General features: G+C 46.5%; 1 protein-coding gene across 2 annotated transcripts in view; it reads left to right on the top strand.

Moving 5' to 3' along the window:
- Nucleotides 1-19,617, top strand: part of LOC135915944 (uncharacterized) — a 185,923-nt gene that overhangs the window by 87,931 nt on the left and 78,375 nt on the right. The gene's annotated exons all lie outside the window — the stretch shown is intronic.

Genomic DNA, 19,617 nt, shown 5'->3' with positions numbered 1-19,617 from the left:
TTAATGCCATATAGCTCTGCTGAAGTAGATGATGTCGCTCGCTCAAGACGAAACGAGAATAGTTTCCCTGTAGAGGGAACAAAGAGTACGCACGATGAGCGATGCGGAGTTGTAGAGCCATCTGTGAAAATGCGCGTTGCGGCTGCATATTCTTTGCGCATATATTGCAAAGCTATCTGATAAGTCGCTGCTTGAAGCATTTTCTTTTTCGCACTCATTCTAGGGATGTATGGCACGATTTCCAGTGGGGACAGTGTCCATGGTGAAAGGTTTCAGGGCATAATTTGTGACGCCTGAGCAGGAATCCAAATAGATATGTTTCCGACTGCCCGTACAAAGCTAGATGTAGCACGCGTTCTAGAAATATCCTTTAAAAAGCGGGTCTTCGTATGAATGTGTCGAAGGTGAATTCGAAGTGTCTCCTGTGAAGATAGCACTTCAATAGGCAGGCAACCAGCTTCTGCTACAGCTCCTGAGCGGGACAACCCCTTCGGAAGGCCAAGACATACGCGAACGCAGTTGTTCCGTGCAGCCTCAAGTTTTCTCTTGTTTGCGGGAGAGATATTGTGAAGGATCGGGAGGTAATACCGTAGTGCTCCGTCGACGTAGGCCTTATGGAGGAACACCAGTGATTGACAGTTGTTGCCCCACTGTGATCCAGCTAAAAATCGGAATACGTGCGACGCCGAGGAAATCTTCTGACTCAGTTTTTTTCACTTCAGGCCACCATGTGAGGTTCCTGGCGATCGTCACTTGAATAAACCTTTGCGTCTTGACATATGGAAGGGTACGACCACCCAACACTAGTGGGTATTTTTCCATACACCTCCGCGTGAAAGACATAGCAACGCTTTTGTCGGGTGACAATTTCAGACCCCTTGGATTTAGGTAGGCCGATATATTTGCCAGCCCTCTCTGGAAACGTTGTTGGGTGGTACTGCGGGAACGCGCCGCGGTCCAAATGCAGATACCGTCCGCATGCAGTGTGATTTTGACGTCACAGAGCAGGTTTCTTCTCAGATGGATGAGGACTAAATTAAGTAATACCGGGCGTTACACAGGTCCTTGTGGCACTCCCTTCTCGACGGCATAAAGCACCGTGGAGCCATCCGGAGTGCACATGAAAAGTTTGCGTCCTTGAAGGTAGTCTTTAATCCATGCGTAAAGCCGTCCTCCAAGACCAAGGGTTTCCACAGCGTCAAGTATTCCTTTATGATAGACTGAATCATATGCTGCCTTAATGTCGAAAAATAACGCAGTAGGTGTGTTGTCACAGACCAATTCCTCTACAATTGCTGAGACCAAGACAATGACATTATCAAGTGCGGGCCTATTTTGCTGGAAGCCATTCATTTCCTCCGGGTAACCTTTTGTAGTTTCCAGGAACCAATTCAGTAGTTTGTGAATCATTGTTTCAAATAGCTAAGTTTTAGCTGCAAATAGCTGCAAATAGCTGCAAATAGCTGCGTTTTACCTAATAGCTGAAACGCAGCTAAGCAGAGATATGGGTCTGACGGAGGCGTAATTTGTGGGCTTCTTCCCTGGCTTCAATATAGGAATAAGTTTCGCAAGCTTCCATTCCGTAGGAACCTCCCCAGTTATCCATGAAGCGTTGTGGTAGTGCAGAAGGCGTAGGCGAGATGTGTGGCATAGATTTGCGAGCGCTTCATAACTCACACCGTCATGGCCATGTGCTGATAGCTTGTTCGTCACCGATTGCTGCCGCGAGCTCTTCAATTATAAATGGTAATTCTAAGTCAGGAAGGGTCGCTCGAGGTGGACTAGGCTGATGACTTTCAATTTGCCGGGAAGGTTTTGCCCCGCGGAAAGGGAGCCTACAGTACTGCTCTGCCACCTCTTTCAAAGATGCGCACTCATGTAATGAGAGGGCGATAAAAGCATAAGGCTGTTGCGGCTCTTTGAGAATGCCTCTGACGACTCGCTAGATTTTTCTCAGCGGTAGTCGTATGTCCAGTGTCCCACAAAAATCCCTCCACCTTTTTCGGTTCAGTTTGGTCAGCTAACGCCGTATATGTCTTTGTGCCCGTCGACAAGTTCTGAGGTATTCGATGTTCTTAGTACGTAGAGCCTTTCTTTCGACCCGCCTTCGAATGGCACATCACCTTTCAAATTCCTCGTCGTTAGTAGATACATTGCAATAATTAGTGGCAGAGCGGGTACTACGTTTGAGGCAATGCGCTATTTTCGCTATTAATTCTGCATTCGTTGTCGAGACTGTGGTTCCTTTGTCTACGGCTGCTGTGTAAGCTTCCCAGTCTGCCGACTTCAGTTTCACTTTTCTGGGCGACCTCCGAAACTGGAGGGCAGACATTAGGATCGGGTAGTGATCGAAATCGGGTAGTGATCGAAATTTCGAGTCTCGAAATCTGTACACCATCGGAACATAGGAGCAACTTGACTTGATCCGAATGTGACGTCGATGCAACTTACAGTCTTCGGATTTTTTCAGGTATGTTATGCTGCCATATATCTAGTTCAAAGGTTCTATATTGTATCTTGTAAGAAGCTTCGCCAGCTTAACACCCCGAGCACATGTATGTGAACTCCCCTGATCTCGTTATGTGCGTTAAAATCGCCACAAATAATATGTGGAAACTGACTGCTTGTTAACAAGTTTTTCGATCTTGACACGCCGAAAGGTGATCCTGGTTTCATGTAGAGGCCGATCAGGGTAAACACTTTAGATGCAATCAATGTGGTTGAGCAAATATATTCAATCTTGTCATGTGGTGCTACGTCGATCACAGAGGCCAGTACATCGTTGTGAAATCCAACGAGCAGTCGGCTAATTTCGTTTTGTCGTCTTCAATAATGAAAATAATAACGCTTTATCCTAAACAGCTCGTCGGCGCGAGACTCGGAAATGACCATAAAAGAGAACCGGTACACTCGCGTAAGATACTTAAAGTCCGCTAACTTCGAGCGCAAGTCGCGAGCCTACCACTGGAATATAGTACATGTGCGGACGTGCTTGTTGGTGGACACCACTTGTGAGATGATTGTTGGCGAAGCCATCGTTGGTACTGCGATGAATCACGGCGTTGCAACGTGAAAGAAAACGACGCCAGCGGTTCCAAAGCCAGGCCGGCCTCTACCTCAGGGATGCTTTTAAACGATAGACTGGCACGGATTATGGCCTTGATTGCTCCGAACATCATGGGAATCAGCATGCTTGATATCTCATTTACAGCGCTACCATCTTACAGCTTTTCTTGGTTCATCCTGTTCTTCTGCTGCGGCCTTGAGGACACTTGTTGTTGTGGACTTGAGGCTATATCACTTAAGGCTTTGATTGACTCTGCAGATGAAGGCCTTTACTGGTTTTCTACCATCGCCACGCAAGCCTCGTGATACAGTCGTCCTTACGCCTTTATCCAATTGTCATGCCATTGACACCATTTTGTATCCGTTAGACAGTTGCTGTTATGCATCCCCTGTCATACAGCCTTATCGTGCCTTCCTGGTCATGCAATCGTCATCGCTACATTTTCATCATCCGGCTCGCGACATGTCGTCGTCGTCACGTCATTGCTGTTATTCAGGCTTCTTGATACTGCAGTCTTCACGACATGGTCATCATACACTCATCGTCACTCCTTTGTGCTCATATAGTTATCACACCCTCGTCGTCATACAGACGTCGTCATTCACTTACTGTCATACCATCTATGTAATGATGTTTGGGCGATTCCAGCTGCGGCATTCTAACTTCAACATTCGGCACTCGCCATGCAGTTGTCCTCAGTCTATACTCACTTGTCACTTTGTCATATCGTCGTCGTCACACAGTCGTTAACCATCGTCACCCCTTCAGAACCATCATCTCATTGTCATCGTTTCAGCATCGTCATACCACCCTAGTCTGTCCGTCCATAGACGTAATTATTTTTATTGCGATAGCAATTATATATTGGCGTCGCCGTGAGGTTCAGTATAACGTCCAAGGGCGATAAAATTGTCGCCGTGCGCCCTAAGCTGTATATGCCAGTGAAAGCATGTGAGAGTGACTGGGCCATTGCGGCTCAATCTCGCACACGCATGGGAGGAAAGCGGAGAGGAACCGCGCCATCTTCTGTTGCGGGCAATGCTCCGGGAGAAGGGTAACGAGTAGGGGGCGCGTTCTGCCCCGGGCCACCCGGGCGGCCGCGCGTGCCCCCCCGGGCCGCTGTATGTTGAACGCTATCTGTGACGCGAACACAGTCCGCCCCCCCTACCCCCTGCGCTGTATTTTCGCGGTTAATTTCACCTTGATACGAGAGACAGCGCGAAAGTCAATTCGCTCGCAGCTGGTGCCGCACTTCCTCACTCAGCCATTTTAACAGCGAGTTTCCGCGGTCATCGAGGTAGACGTGTTCTTGTCTGCTCGTGCGCGCGTGACTCCATGCTTGTTGATTTTGTTAGTATGCCTATGCTCACAAGATTATATGGGGGGTAAAACTAGTTTCCTTACTACGTACAGTTGCCCACTAATTTTCTATGGCAATCAATGCTTCGCCTTTCGGATGAAACTGCCGCCTGTTTAGTCATTCTATCGTAATTATGCTTACGTCATTCAATCGTAATTACGCCACCCTTTGTAAGGCATGGTAGTCATTGCGCTTTGAGACCGTGGCTATCGCGCATCCATTGTAATACCGTCGTCGCCATGCCGTCTTGTTAGTCCCGTCGTCATTTCAGATTCGTCAGCCGGTTGTCATAACGTCTTCGATGCGCCGTTGTCGTCATCCGATTATCATCATGTCGCAGTCATCACTCTGTCGCCGCTATACAATAGCCGTCATTTAGGAATCGTGATCTCATTGCCATCATGCCGTTGTACTTATAACGTCTGTGTCATTCCATCGACGCCATTCCTTACTCGTCATTGTATAATCGTCTGGCCATCGGCCTCATATTGTCGTCGTCATGCCCGCATGCTCATAGACGACCTTGGCAAGTGAGCGCCATAGCAACCTGTGAGCGTACCTGGTCACGTCACATATAGCCGAATCAATGGAAGTCTCAGAGTGACAACTAAAATGGTAAATCATTATAATCAGCGTATTTTTCTATCTACGACAGGGAGAAGGCCTCTCGCTGCAATCTCCAATAACCCCTGTCCTGCGCCCATTAATTCCAACTTGCCCCTGAAATTTTCCTAATTTCATCACCGCCCCTCCCCTCCCCCCTAGTTTGCTGCGGTCCTCGACTGCTCTTCGCTTCCCTTGGCACCCATTCTGTAACTCTAATGGTCCACGGTTTATGCATCCTATGCATTACATGGCCTGCCCAGCTTTGCTTTTTTCTCTTAATGTCAATTAGAATATCGGCTTTCTCCATTCGTTCTGTGATCCACACCGCTCTCTTTCTGTCTCCTATAGTTACGCATTGTTACATCGCTCTCTGCGCGGTCCTTAACTTGTTCTCGATGTTAAATAAACTTAATATAGTGTGTCGTTACATTACTCGAATGCTAATCGCATTATCATAGACAGTGATTGTAAAATGTGTTCAGCCGTAAACCCTCGTTTTATCTTTATAAAAGCGAGGCGAGACAGGAACCTACTTTGCGCAAAGTGCTAAGAATGTCCCACTGTGACGCATAAGGTACAGAATCCCTAAATATTGCTTCATATCTGCTTTATTTTCTGGGCTTACAACTGTCATCATCATTCTTCCCTCGACAAGCACCATTCTTAGCGTTCATCCTTGCGACGTACACGTCTGAATTTATGCATTCACCCAACTTTCGAGTTTCAATTTTGGTGTGCCTTGTAAATAAGCCTGCACATGAACAATAAATTGCCTGACAATAGATTTTAGACCTATGTGCTGGATAAAAATCAACATCACATGAGATTACATGTAGAAGATGAAAGTAAACAAAATTGCATGCATTGTCACTAGTTGTAAATAATTCAGATGTGCACTTTACTTAAGCTCCACTTCACATATATTCGAACACGTGCGTTCGATCCGCATGATTATGTAAAAATACACCATAATGTTTTGGCATCTACAGCCGGTGGTAGAATCTGTGGCCTTGTACCTATATCAGAAAAACAAAACAACGAATTTGTCCCCATAAATAATATCCCACCGTTGCTACCTTGAATTAGCACTAATATAACAGCTCAGTGGCACCAATGGCACCTGCTCCAAAACCAAATTTCTTGGCTCAAAGGTAGCAGTCACGTGTATCACTCCATTCATAGAGCAGTCAGAAGCAGCGCTGCACGCTCACTTTGAGATGGCGACTCCATTAATTTCTTCCGTTTAGCCAACAGACGCCGTGCGTTCTGCTAAGAGCTTTCCATTTGCAGTGTCGAACCCGAATGCAAGAGACGGTTCTAGCGCAGACATTGTTGCGAAGCACAAATTGTCAAATTACTATGCATATTTTCAGTGACGTGTGCTGCGAGGTTTCCCTGAGAATCGAAATGGTTTTAATGGCGCTGGTTTCATCCCAGGTTTGCTGCAGTTGGTACGTGTATTTTGCATAAAGCGACATTGAGCAGGAAATTTACTTTTATTTCATATAATTTTTACTAGAGCGTTCTTTCCAAGTACTGCTTTCGATGCACTATAGTTTCACGAGCAAACCCTCGAGAGAAAATGGACTTGAGGCTACATGCAGTCTGAGGACAATATTGAAATTGTAGCCTATGCGAGTTCCAGCAGAAACGTAACTGTTGCATAGCGTACTTGAGGGTATTCCATCTGATCAATACTGAGTCTACTAAGTTTACTGAATTACGACATATAGAACAACTCTATCAAGACAGTAATCAAAACCGATGGGAAGCAACCAAAATAAAAAGGGTGCTTTATTCTCCGTAGTTTACAGCACGGGTCACTTGATACATATTGCTCCGGCGATGCAGAGAAGGTATGGTGGATGATGACAAATGGTATGGTATGGTATGAAGAACTTTATTTGGTCCTGAAGGTCAACCGTAGGTTGACGCGGGCCGCTCCCACGTTGGGACTGTCAGGCCGAGCCCTTCAGCCACATCGCGGGCCTTCTGGACTGCCCGTAATTGGTCAGAGAGTGATTCGCTGTGCAGCATTTGCCGCCACCATTCTTCTTCCTTGTCACAGTCTGTGAAGACCGCGGGGCACTGCCAAAGCATGTGGTCAAGAGTAATGATGCCATTGCACTTACTACAGTTGATTTGAATTTCCCTCTCAGGATAGATCCTGTTAATAAAATCTGGACTTGGGTATGTTCTAGTCTGTAGCAAACGTAATGTGACAGCTTGGGCTCTGCAAAGCTTACGGTGTGGCAATGGGTACTCCCTTCTGCTTAAATAATAATGCTTCGTGATTTCGTTGTATGTTAATAATCGATCCCTGTGTTCCCCGGGTGAAGTGTAAGTTGCTCGGTCTTGAAGAGCACGGCTAGAAAGTCCTCGTGCTGCTTCATTTGCCACCTCATTGAGGTTTCTCCGAGCTCCGTCCACAACCCCCAGATGTGCAGGAAACCAGCGGATTTCAATCCTCTTACTGCTGACCTTCTCTAGAAATTTTGTTGCTATCCGTGTCACATATCCGTTGGTAAAGTTGCGTATGGCTGTTCTAGAGTCGCTGTAAATATGTGTCCACCGATTAGCCCGAATGGCTAAGGCGATTGCTACTTGTTCTGCTACTGTTGGGTCGTTGGTATAGACGGTGATGGCATCCCGTATGTTACCTTGAGTGTCTACAACAACGGAGGTATACGCATCCTTATATTTAACCCAGGCAGCGTCAACGAACACCGCCTGCTGCTTATTTTGATCTATGTCTTGAAGGAGTGCCTTCGCCCTTGCCTTCCGTCTCTCAAGGTTATGTGTCGGGTGCATGTTCCTAGGGAACGGGGTCGTTTTTATTGTTTCTCGTAGTCCCGCTTGCAATTGTGTTAATAATTCTCCTTCGTTGGTGTGATTGTTAATTTCTACGCCAATTTCTTCAAGTAGCGCCCTCCCAGGTCGTGTCCCCATTAGTCTCTCCTGGTGGGCCACCTGCTGAGCCTCAGCTATCTCTTCTAGTGTGTTATGTAGCCCTAGGCGCAATAAGCTATCGTTAGCCGTGCTGATGGGAAGTCCTAGTGCAGTCTTTATAAGTCGTCTGATTAAAGCGTTTAGCTTGTTCTTATCAGCCTGTGTCCATTGTAGCATGCCAGCGACGTACGAGAAGTGGCAAAAGGCGAATGCATGTACCAATCTTATGGCACTGTGTTCTCCTAGCCCCTTATGCTTGTTGGTAACTCTACGAAGAAGCCTAATGACTTCTTCTGACTTGTTAGAAATGTGTTGTATCATCCTGCAATTAGATCCATTCGCTTGCAGGAGAAGGCCTAGCACTCTAATAGTCTCCACCTGCCTGATTGGTTCTCCATTCTTGGCATATATGTCAATGCGGGGTTCTTCCTCTGGGATATATCCGTTCGGTTTGCGCCCACGCTTACTGCTCCGTAGTACCAATAGTTCTGATTTCTTAGCAGAGCAGTTCAGTCCCATACCCTCAAGTGTTGTTTCTACCACATAAATGCTTTCCTGTAGTTTGGTCTCTGTTTGTCCCATATTACCTTCGGCACTCCAGATTGTTACATCATCTGCATATATAGCAAAGTGGATACCCTCAATCTGCGCGAGACCTCGAGCCACTTTTGACATTGCCAAATTAAATAACATGGGAGATAGGACGGACCCTTGTGGTGTCCCACGATTCCCAAGTTCCAGAGTTGTCGATTGGAGTTCGCCTAACCTGAGACAAGCAGAATGGCCACCGAGAAAGGCTTTAACTATATTGTGCAATCGTTTACCCAATCCCATCTCCGAGAGGATGTCCAATATAGCCCTGTGCTTGATGCGATCAAAGGCCTTTTCTACATCGAGGCCTAGAAGAGCTCTAGTATGCAGCGGGCTAGCAAGAATAAGATGATGTTTGATTAAAAGCATTGCATCTTGAGTCGAAAGTCCAGGACGGAAACCGATCAGGTTATGCGGAAGAAGATTTGTTTTCTACATACTTAGTAAGTCTATTGAGTATGACATGCTCCATGGTTTTGCCCAGACATGATGTTAACGATATGGGTCTTAGGTTATCTAGATTTAGTTGCTTGCCTGGTTTGGGAATAAGAATTGTGTTAGCAATTCTCCATTCCTTTGGATAATCACCATTTTTCCAGAGTTCGTTGAAATACTCTGTTAAATATGTTATAGATTCATCGTCCAAATTTTTCAACAGCCTATTGGAAATGCCATCTGGACCGGCAGCAGATCTACTGTTGAGGTCGTACAGGGCTGCGCGAACTTCGCTTTCTGTGAAGTCTTGATCCATAGGCTTACAGTCTTCCCCTGTATATTCAGGCGGGTCTGTACTCTCATTGCTATCCTTAAGCGGTAAATACTTAGCTGCAAGCCGATCCAGAATGGCCTCCTCCGTTGTGTCCTGACTCTCACGATGGACGAGTCGTGCTACTGCTGTTCTCCTATTAGATTTCGTGTCATTCTCATGAAGCAAATGTCTAAGTAAATTCCAATTTCCACCACGTCTGATTCGACCATCTATGGAATTGCAAAGCTCATGCCATTGTTGTTTCTGTAAATTTCTGGAGTGTTCTTCAATCTCCCTATTCAACAATGATATGCGCTTCCTGAGTCTCCTGTTCAGACGTTGTGTTTTCCATCTTTTTAACATAGATTGTTTGGCTTCAATCAAGTGCGCCATCCTACTGTCCATGATTTCGATATCCTCATCTGTGGTAATATTCTTCGTTGCCGCCTTTACATCTTCCCTGAGCTGAGTGGTCCAAGTTTGGAGTGTTTTCTTTTCTCCTGTCTCTGTCTCAGCTCTGCTTTTCCTTGCTTTCCGGAAAAGATCCCAGTCAATGTAGGTAAAATGCTTTATCTCATTACTTGGTGTTTCCAATAGTATTTGCAATATGTAATGATCCCTACCCAGGTCAATATTGGAGTTATTCCAGCCAGCGTTCGCTAAATTTGATACAAAAGTAAGGTCTGGGGTGGAGTCCCTGCATGTAGATGTACCACACCTAGTGGGATAAGCTGGGTTTGTGATGAGGGAGAGATTAAGATCTGTAGCTAGGTGCCAGAGTCCATCCCCTTTCTTAGTATTCCAGCGATATCCCCATGTTTGATGTGGGGCGTTGAAATCTCCTCCAATAATGAGTGGAGCGTGCTTAGTAATAGCCATAGTCTTATTAAGAAGTGCCCTGAAACTCTGTTTCATGTCGCTAGGGCTGCTCTAAACATTAAGACAAAAGAGGCTTTGCGGTTTGCTTCTATACCTTTTCAAAATTATTTCCACAAGTAAGTATTCTAATTTGTTTAGTCCAAGGTGCAAATCATGTTCTATGTAAGGTATTTTCTTATCTACGAGCGTGGCTAGCCCCCTACCCGGCTCTTTGCCCCTGCATGTCGCTTTGTATCCGGAGAGGCTAATGTCATCCGCCAAGGTTTCCTGCAGCATAATTATTTTCGGTTTGTCTGCAGAGTTTTTTATAAACTGCATGAGAGGTGCTTTTTTGTGATAAAATCCTCGGCAATTCCATTGCCACACGGTAAAGCTCCCCCTGCTAGCCATTGCTTATAGAACCCGCCTTACTGCTACCCGCTAGAGTACGCTTCGTAGAACCCCCCGACGCGCCAGGGATTGATCTGACGCTTTCTGCTTCTGAGGGTAAGTATTCGTCGTCCTCACCTAGCGCTTCTACTTTGGTAAGCCTCTTTTCAGCCGTCAGTCTCCATTTCCATAACTTATCAACTTTGAAGGTAGTTTTGTCTATGGCATCTCTAAGTTGTTTAATCGCCTCCTTGATCTCTTCCAAAGCAGAGCACACTGTCGTTTCTACTGGACTTATTGCCCGCTTCTTTGGAGCTGGTGTGTTTTCTTCGTCCTGACTGTTGTCATTATTCACCGGTTTGGCTATTGCTACTTCTGTGGAGCTAGTCTGCGAGTTCTTGCGAAGTTCTACAACCTGCTTAGTAAGTTCTTCATTTGCCTTTCTCAGATACGTTACTTCTTTAATTAGCTGTTCTACCCTGGCATCATTATCTCCGACCGGCCGCCCCGCACCGCTCTCCGCGGTCCTCACAGTACCTTTCACTTTGTCGGCCCAGGTTGTTCCAGATGTCGTCTTGTCGCCAGGCGTCTGCCCTCCTCCTTCGAAGCGCACCTGCACTTCACGTGATCTGGAGCGGCTTCTGCCCTTCGACGGCGAGCGGCGTCTTGACCTTGTGGGGCTCCTTGAGCGCGTGCGCCCCCTGGTGTCCGTCTGGGCATCCCATTGCAGCTGAGGTGGCGTCGCCCCCGATGCAGATCTGTTGCGTTCTCGTCGTCGAATTCGCACCACGTATGGAATTTGGTACCGCTGTCGGCAAGTCTTGTCCCCAATTGGGTGGTCCCCTCCACAGAATTTGCAGTTAGGCACACACATGTGATTGTCCTCCGGGTTTTGAGTTCCACATCCTCTGCACTGTACCATGTCCGGTGTTGGACATACATCTGATCGATGTCCAATCTTTCCGCAAGCATAGCAGACATCAAACTGCTTCCTATACAGGTAACACCTTACAAGGGTCGACCCGTATCTGACATAATTGGGCACCTTGAGCCCATCAAACAGAACAATGACCGAGCCCGTGGATTTAATACGTTTGGCTCCCAATGCCAGTGGGTTAAAGTCATGCACAATGTTCTGCGTTATCGTGGCCTGATTGTCTCTGAGGTCAACTCTCCGAATCACCCCTTTACACGTGGTATGCGGAGCTGTCTCGTAGGCGTTCACTTCATATTCGGTTTCCACTATAACTATTGACCTGATTCGCACATACCTGGCAGCATGACTGGGGTCTGGTGTACTAACCACCACGATGTTTTGCGTGAAGTTAGGGCAAACGACATCCTCTCGGGCTTGTTGTGGAGTGAGGCCCGATGCTTCAATAATCGCCATGCCTATCGCTGTGGTGCTCACTTTGCTCAAGTGGTGCAAATGGTGCAGCAAGGCTACTGGTCACCCCCCCCCCCCCCCGTGAACAGTGTGGGCCCAAGAAGCACAGATATAATTTTCGATGAGCTGAGAGGTAGCGATATCCAGAAAGCATGCTCCCTGCCCAGTAAATTCATTCGATAACGTGATCTAGGGCTTTTCAAAGTTTGTCATGAAGCATTCTTTATCAATTACTCCTGTTTTCGTAGACTCACTGGCTCTTCACTGGCGTGCACAAACCAGAATGAACGATATAGTGTCAACTTAGTAAACAGTACTTACTGACCACGTCCATTTGACATTCATGTTTTCACACTGCTTTTCTTGCTGACTTGTTCTCGATGATAAATAAACGTGACTTAAGAAATATGGTGTGTCGCTAAGTTCCTCTAAACGAAGTTTTTTCCAAGTCTACCAGGCACGTTTTGTGAGCCACATACGCTGCAGCATGCCTGTGCGACAACATGGGATCATCTTGTATGCGCGCGCTGGAGAGCCTTCAGGCACAAGCACTGCGGATATACCTTGGCTTGCCACGCTGCACGTCAACTAAGGGCACAGCAGCGGAAGCACGGGCTTTGCCGATTGACATATACAGGTCTTGTGAACCTGTGCATAACTATCTTCGCCTGCTGGCCAGACACTCACACCATCCTCTGTCAAGACTTCCAAGAACCAACCTTAACTGTGTTTTTCTAAAGCAATTGCATGTCATGCAAGCATTATACCTGCAAGATTCCAGGCCACCAACAACCCCGAGACACCTCCATGGACAAAAGTGAGACCACTAGTGAGGCTTGAAACACCCGGAATTACAAAGAAATCCAATGTTTCTTCCATTTCCTTGATACAGCTTACCGTGTCCCATATATTTACATTATATAGTGGGACTGTACTTGTATATGCCGATGGTTCGGTCACATCTGCCACAACGGCAGCATTTGTTATCACAAAACTCGGAATTACTCGGCGATTTTAATTAGGCCACACATCGGCGTCCATGGCTCGCAACTTGCGGCAACACAAGAGGCTGGTCGTTTTATGAGAACGCAGACACATAATTTGTAAACGGTGTTTTGCGATGCCAAATCAGCGCTAAAGGCGCTGAAATGAATTTTAAAGAAATGTCCATATTACCTGCTCGCGCTGGCAATCACTGAACTTCATCACAGTGCCGAGTTATGAGGCCATGTGATCCCTTTTCAATGGGTGCCTAGTCATTAAGGTGTGGTTGGCCATGAACTCGCTGACAGTGAGGCAAGATTGAGATTATTTTCCTCTGATGAAGTGCGGATTGCTTACTTGCGATCTAGTACCAACTCTATGACCAAGGTACTCACGCAGGACCTTAGAAAGGCATGCAGAGCGAACGATCACAACATGCACAGACGCCTAAATATGATCGACCCAGATGATAAATTGTGGCTGCCCTCGAAGGTTACCCAGAGCAAAACATTATTGCTACACAGGAGTCAGCTAGGCGTTGCTTTCACCCGCCGCAACGTACGCCACGTCGGCCAGTCGAACAGCCCTGATTGTGAAGACTACCAGACGTCTGAAACGCTGCAACACACATTGTGCGATTGCCCAGCACTTATTCTTGAGCGAAGGACGTCGCAATGTTCCTTAACCAGCATTGGCAGGCAACGACTGTCTGAGGCTGCTATCCTCAGCCCGTGGCCTGACACTGCAACTCCAATGGGAGCAACTAAAGCGCTGTTGAAGTTCCTACAGGACACCAAGCTCGACGAGCGGCTCTTGTAGGGATTGTGTCTATTATACTTACGCACTCGCCACGTCTATTGTCATCATCACTCATCCCAGTACTTTCACTGCTTCTCCCTCTTCCCCAGTGTAAATTGGCAGACTAGAGCGCACTAGCTCATGCAGACCTCTCTGTCTTTGTTGTCGTTAAATTCTGTCTGTAGTCCAAAACTTTCAATACCAACTGCGGTGCTTAACTACAGCAAGTTTCGGAGTTAAAGCATATATTTTAATAGTCATGTGTTAACTTAGACTGTGCAAATTCACATTCACAGGCTTCATGGACTTAAGAAGACCCCCGCGCAGGTTGTAGCATATGTACCGCTGAACTTTTGTCTTTCTTTTCTTTCTTTCGGGTCACAAAAATTTAAGAGCGTTGGATTTGATATGTCGGTAAGGTATCCCTATATCTTTGCACACCATCTTTACTATTATGAGCAAAGATGGCCATCTACCATTGATTTCAGATAAATTGTCACCATTGTCGTGATGCTTGAGGCAGGAACACAATGAACGACTCGATGCTTGTCATTTCTTGGACAGCCGATGCTGTACTCGACGCGGAGAACATTCTGCGGCTCGACAACGAGTCCTTGAGGAGTAATATTCATGGTATCCATAACATAGTTACTGCTCTCGCGTAGTCATTTCTGCTTCAGCTGGCGACAGAAACAAGTACTGCAATTCATACTTCCTCTAAGCGAGAATTGCAACTCAGTACATTGCCAAATGCACAGCAGAGGAGCATTATCTCAACGCGAACGTATGGACGTGGGCGCTCAAGTCACGTTTGCACCGCCGCCGTGGCCATTTTCATGCTGATGCGGAATTTACGCGCATGCACCCAACGCGCGCACAGACACGTACAGGTGTCCAAAAACGGCATAGTGCTTTTGGCTGTAATAACGACGAACCCATGTTGGCGCTCATTCGCACTGCTTTGAATCGGCTACGGCTTCCGCTGAATGGCGTGAGCATTCTGAGCATGGAGATTAACATTGCTGCATCGCAGATGAATACAAACCACGCCATGGTGCATACGCTAGTCCGAGCTCAACGTACAGTAAACATCGAATAAAATCTAGATATTACCATTGTTTGGGCACTGACGAAAGCTGATGGGTATGCTTCGGTATCATCGGACATCATCCAATCAATTGAATTGAATGCTTTGCACCACCGAGATGCGGTGCGTTCAACGCCGTCAGCGAAACTCTCCATCGCGCCAGCGCCCTAAGGCGCCTTCATCGCGGCACTAAACCTTGCTATTCTTTTGAATGCTTCGCCGTAGGGTGAAACTGTCAATCTTTTTGTGAGGCGCACACGACACGGCAAGGCAGGATCTGACCTACCTATCCAGGTCAGTGTGTGCAGTTGGTAACAACGTAAGAGTTCAGTACTCTCTCCACCTACAAGAACACACACCACCTACCTAAAGAAAGCCAAGCCAGCTGGAGTCCACTCACGGCTTTATAACTTTGCTATGTAAATGCTAGGGTTATTGCCGACTAAAATCTCGTTGCTTCAACCTAACATAATACAGTTGGCTGAGTGATGATATCGGGATCATTAATCAAGTTTGCCGGGAGGATCGCGTTTAATTCTAAAACTAGTGTAACAAATACAGATCTGTATATAGCAAACAGCCATTTTAAACACGCAAAACCGCTTGACGTTACGGGAATAAACAAACCTGGTTCACTGGCGCATCTGTGAAACATGCGTTTGAGTTGGACTGCGTACATATAACCTTTAAATAATCATGTTGTCATCGACTGCGCCTCTCTCCCCTGTCCTCTTCTGTTCGGAGCGATTTAGAGACGTACCGTTACTTTACTCTTCTTTCCTGTTTATGTCACGCTCCCTCAAGGCGCAGAACCATGCTCCCTTAACGCTAGCCGATACTAGCGCCTCTTTCTCTTCACACTAGCACTCTCTCTACATGCACTGTTAGCGGGATAGCCTGTTCTTGGGCCTATGCTATGCGGTTTATAGTAACAAAAAATGCTCTGCATCAGACGTTCCGTAGATTGGTAACACACAACACTAAAGCGGGACTCATATTGGAAGAAAGGTTCGCGCCAATCATTACAGCGTCGTCACGAAGATGCCACTTTTTATAACCTCCACAGTTTGTCTGATTAACTAAGCAAAACATTTTCCAGCTTTATTTCACTTTTAATATTCACAAGATGTTCACGTTCTGCGATACGCATTCCTACCATGCGCGTACGCCTGTTATCGTGACGCCACTTTTGTAGGCAAGAGAAAAGAAATGTAACCAGTCATCGCTACTAAAAATAAATTGAAAGAAAGTTCAGCCACCCGCTATAGGCAACTACCGGCTGGCGTTTACGTTTTGTTTCCTGGAGTTAGCGCGCATAGACATCATTATTAGATGATTTTGGAATAACATTTGTCTCCTCATGTATTCTAAACGCCAACACAATTCCGAGATGTTATGGTGCGGGTCACCTCGATGCTTTTAGTGTAACGTGCAGGAACGCAAACGTAAGGACGGCGTTGGAAGACAGGGTGCGGTCTGGTGCCTCGTGTCAGACGTCTCCAAGCCAGGCAATCCATTAGAAGGCATCTTGTTACTATGCGGACGCGTCTCGTTGAGCCATACGGACGCCGGAATCGCCGAAGGATCTTAGAAAGTGGACGCGCCATGCGCTCATAGCTGCGAGTTTCAGCTGCGTTTAGAAGAAGCGAAAGTTCATTTATATGGTTATTCACCGCCAACGCGAGTGAGAGCGTAACCTCGACGAGAATTCACACAGAAGCGGGAGCCATGGATTCCCCAATGATCGGCAACGCAATTCCTTTGCCTACGTATACATCACGAACGGTAAACTCACCAAATAATGTACGTCATAGCGCATGTAAACCACGGAAACCTACGTTCTGTGCATGCGCCGTGGAACGACCTTATTCCTTTACGTACGTAATGCGTTTACATTTTGTTGTTAACGCTATTATAAAAGTGTATGTTGAGCAGCTTTAGAATGTTGCTTTTGATTTCAAATGTGGACAAGGCATGAAGTAAAGAAGGTGTGAAGGAAAAGGCGTTAAACAGTCAACATCTGGGGCGCTATAACGTAAAACTATTCCAAACTTTTCTATTCCAATTCTGCTATCAGCCCTGCGCGATTGGTCAAAAACTTTTTTCGACCACCCTCCACTTCACCTGTCTGTCACGCGACGTTAAAAAACCGCAATACCTCCCCATCTGATATGATGTGTGCACACTGATTATGCATGATTTGACAGAAAAAAGAAAAACAGTTATTTCTGATTCGACCCCTTTTCGCCATTAGCCCTCGGCTATTGGTGAACAATTTTCGGGCTGCACCCACTTCACCTGCCTGTCACGCGACGTCACAAAACTGCACAAACTCACCGCGTCAAAGTGACGTGTACGCGATAAAGATGCATTAATATGCCGAACAAAACTGAATTTTTGTCGGAATAGCCGCAGGCTGCCCCGTTCCGAAAGGAATAAAAGATAGCTGCCGCCGATCGCTGAGACGCTGGCTACTCGCACCTGCCGGAGAGCATGGGTGTATTTGCGTATAATAAAACTTCTTGCGTGACCGTGTAACGTTTTCAAGCACTTTCGGCACGTTTACTACCTCATTCTGCCAACTCTTCTTTGCTGAGGGTCAATTTTAGCGTCATTCTTAAGCTTCCGTTGCATGCCGCCGCGATTTTCGACCAGCCACCACAAGCTAAGTAAGGGAAAGCCGACCAATCGCAGACGCCAGCACCACCCTCTTCATCCGGTTATCGGTTTTCAGTGCAGTGGCTCGGCCCCATCGAATCCCTCTCCACTTGAGCGTTCTCCTCGCTTCTTGTGAGCCAATTAGATACAACAAGCCGCTCAGTGTAGGCAATGTTATTCGTTTTTCAAGCAAACGAAAGGGACGTCCTATGAACGAGGAGAGCGTTTGATTGGTCTGTTCAGACAACCCTATGGGTGACCGCCCGGTGCTTGCGTCGGTGGTTACGCAAATTTGACGTCAGGAAATTGGAATAGAAACATATTGGAATAGTTTTACGTTATAGGGCCCCTGAATTTGTACAGAAGTGAATAACTAAATTAAATAAAGACATAAATATTGTTTATATAACTCAATGGGTGGGGGAAGGGGAGGGAAGAGCACATAAGGATTATGAAGAAAAGGATCTGTTAAGTGTGCAGTAACCTTCGGTCTTCACGGCACAGTTCACTGATAAGAAAAATGGAACAAAATATGGCCCCACGGATGTGTGAATATGGCACCAAAAACTTGTCGATGCTGAAATACAAGCAAGCACAAAAGCACAAGCACGCGTACATGAGTATGTACGCGGATGGCTAGCTATCGAGGTGAGTGAACCAATCTCAAAGAAGGAAAGAAGAAAAAAAAAGAAGAGAGTAGGTGCTTTACATTATTCGTCGACAAATCGAAATGAAGTTATACTTGCGCTGGGGTGTTTAAGTTCAAGGAAGCGTGCGACTAAGCGCGTGAGGACAAGAAGCAGCGGAGCAGGGGAATATCTTCGCTTCTGCCAGCTCCAGTGCTCTTGGTCTCCTCGTTTGCTCAGCAACAAATGGTTCGCAGCGAAGCCCTGTTGCTCCCCAGCGCTTTCGACGTTCTTCCTTGTTTCACCCATAACCTTCTCTTTCTTGATATCTGTACACTTTCGCCTTTCTACATTGCCGCCTACTAAAACCTTTCTGGCAAACAGTTATTTCTTTTACCGCATTGTTCAGACGTCTTGTTTACCCTTCTTTTTTTTCTCTAGTTTACCTTCACCTCAGTTTTGACGTTTACAGTTACTGTTTGGCTTGTTTAACTCATGACTCTTTTTTTTCTTATTAGCGAAGGTAGGACCGAAGCTTGCGAGGTGAAAATGAGGCCTCTGAAAGAAAACAATGGAAGAGGGACAGCTAAGGCGCGTTAATATCATTATTTTTGTTTCGCTGATGTCTTGCAGGAAGCGTTCGGAATACTCGGGCCTAGAGAGGAATGTGCCACTGTGGCGAGTAAGCTTGGAGGACAATGTGTCTATCTTGCAGTGCTCGTGTATATGTATATATATATATATATATATACACAAACATCTCGAGAGACTGGAGTAGCACAGAAAACGGCGAACTCTTGCTTGCCTTGTGCAATAATACGTTTTCTGTCCTTCGGGGCTTCGCGACTCTTCTCGAAGTCTTCGAGGGGCCCGTACAGGCTCTCGCATGATTCGATTAATTCCCGCTGGACAGACGAGATTCAGGATTGCGGTATTCACGTCGTTCGTTGTATTTTTTTCCTAGGCTCGTACTATCGTTATCGAACCAAGGTGCTGATCGCTGCCAGCAGATTAGCTTGTGTTCGCATTGTTACGCGATTATTCGAAGCACGTCAATAATGCTGTTACATACTAATAGTAATTAATATCAGACTAATACATTCGCTCAAACCTCTGGAACAACAGGGAAATAATTTCCAACAGCGTGTTTTTGTAATAAAGCGTAGCTTTCTTTTGTGTGTGAACCTCGCCGGGTTTTCGAGACTGTGGGTGCTGCGTGGCTGCTTGTCAGCCGAATAGGCCAACCAGTCATGACGGAGTATGTGCGAGACATTATGGCCGCTGGGTTCCTTTCACCACCACCAGATGGCGATTAAGAGGCTTAGGTGGGCTAGTTGGTTGCTGGCTTGATGAAACATCGTTGTAACGGCGCGATTTGAGGACAGGACACAGAAAAAATGCGCACAGGGCAGACGGCGAAACTAAGGTGGTACCAAAAGGTTGCCCAAACACGGGGCATCAGCTACTGTCCTGTGTGCATTCTTTCTGTGTCCTGTCCTCAAAAACGC

The sequence above is a fragment of the Dermacentor albipictus genome, chromosome 2 (assembly GCF_038994185.2).
Source record: "Dermacentor albipictus isolate Rhodes 1998 colony chromosome 2, USDA_Dalb.pri_finalv2, whole genome shotgun sequence".
NCBI classification, from domain to species: domain Eukaryota; kingdom Metazoa; phylum Arthropoda; class Arachnida; order Ixodida; family Ixodidae; genus Dermacentor; species Dermacentor albipictus.
The sequence above is the reverse complement of the archived record's forward strand: the minus strand, read 5'-3'. Positions and strand labels throughout refer to the sequence as shown.